The sequence below is a fragment of the Pollicipes pollicipes genome, unplaced genomic scaffold (assembly GCF_011947565.3).
Source record: "Pollicipes pollicipes isolate AB1234 unplaced genomic scaffold, Ppol_2.1 Scaffold_5724;HRSCAF=6776_pilon_pilon_pilon, whole genome shotgun sequence".
Lineage (NCBI taxonomy): Eukaryota > Metazoa > Arthropoda > Thecostraca > Pollicipedomorpha > Pollicipedidae > Pollicipes > Pollicipes pollicipes.
In genome coordinates this window covers 45,048,835-45,050,442 of record NW_023596746.1, presented here as the reverse complement: position 1 = coordinate 45,050,442, position 1,608 = coordinate 45,048,835, and positions in this window count along the sequence as shown.

Below are 1,608 nucleotides of genomic sequence, written 5' to 3'. Positions count from 1 at the left end.
CCCCCCCCCCCCCCCCCCTTCTCCACCCGAGCGAAGGCATCTAGCCGGCCAACCGGGCGCGTGTCAAAATATAGTAATTTCATGGCAGTATTATAAGCATACCAAATTATTAACACCAATAATTTGATGCTGCACTTTTCAGTTCCCTTCCATAGCACTTTTAAAACAAAACGAAGCAAAGGAATTCAATAACAAAATAACATCAGCAAATGCAACAAGCATAAAACACTCAAACACAAAAAACTTGGACTTCTACACACCAGCCCATCACCAAGCCAGACACAATAAACATACTTCTGGCTTCTGTTAAGATGGGGTCAGGGAAAACAAACATTTTGTCACTGTCTCTTACAAAATATCAATGCTGACTTCCATGAAAGTAGCCTATTCCTAACCTAAGGAGGCCTACATCATCTCATCCTGTATAGCCTGTTTGTATCACAGCAGCAGTTGTGAGTTACTGATTCTTGCACAATTCCTATTGCCACTTGCCATGCACTTGACCAACTTAACCTAGCTTAAAGTAGCCCATATGATGAACATCATATCAATTCACCTATCTGTTGACAGCAGCACTTGTGATAAAAACATGATATTTAAAGCAAGTGCTCGGCTAGTTTCAACTTGCATTTTTAATTCATTTCATTTGTGTATGATTGTTGACATCAGACAAAGTTGACAGCACACAAATCAAAACACTTTAAATCACTTTTGAACAATTTATTTTGATTGTCATGGTTAACCTATGTCAAGGGCAACAATGGGTATGCTCCACAAAACAATCGCTCTTCTCCAAAAATAAAGTAACTTCTAGATGGCCATGCCAGTATCGCTGCTTGCCTTTTCAGCTGCAGCAAATGCATCCATTTGGCTTGTTTCTTCACATTTAATGACAAATTTTGAGATGTTGGCTTCACATTTTAAGTGGGATGGTCTGACTATTTGCCACATATCAATATTTAACTTATGTTATACTTGCTATGCAGCTTACAGTGTTTTTTTATTAATAAATCGTTATACAATGAAATAATATAATATAACATAGTATAATAATAAATAATTAAATAAATAGTTATATAATAGTTATATAATAAAATAATATAATAGTTAAAAATACGGTGCATATATACAGTACAGTCATTTGCCGGTCAGCAAACCATGACAACTATAGAAAACATCTGGTTAACGCAGTCATGAGGGACCACTTTAAGAAATTTAGGGCAAATAACCAAGAGTATGGAACAAAATAAACTTGTGGCGTGATTTTTTGTCTTATGGCAAAACTAGATGCATTAAAACAAACAATGGCTAAATCTGGTTACCAATCATGTGCTGAAAGCAGGTAAGGTAAGCGATTACTTGGTCCGCAGGAGACTTACTGGCTTCTTCCTGCTCCCCCGAAACAAAAATTCAGCACCTTTTGCACGGTCTGCTGGCAGACAGAGTCATCCGACTCACCCCCCAAATATAGATTTCAATCATGCCCACCAAACTTCGAGATTATGATGCGAAACAAGTAAGAGGTGTGCACGATAAACATCTCCAGAGAGCAGAATTTCGCCATCAAACACTTCTGTATTAGCCGCGTCAGGTCTGTCCCAAGGCTGT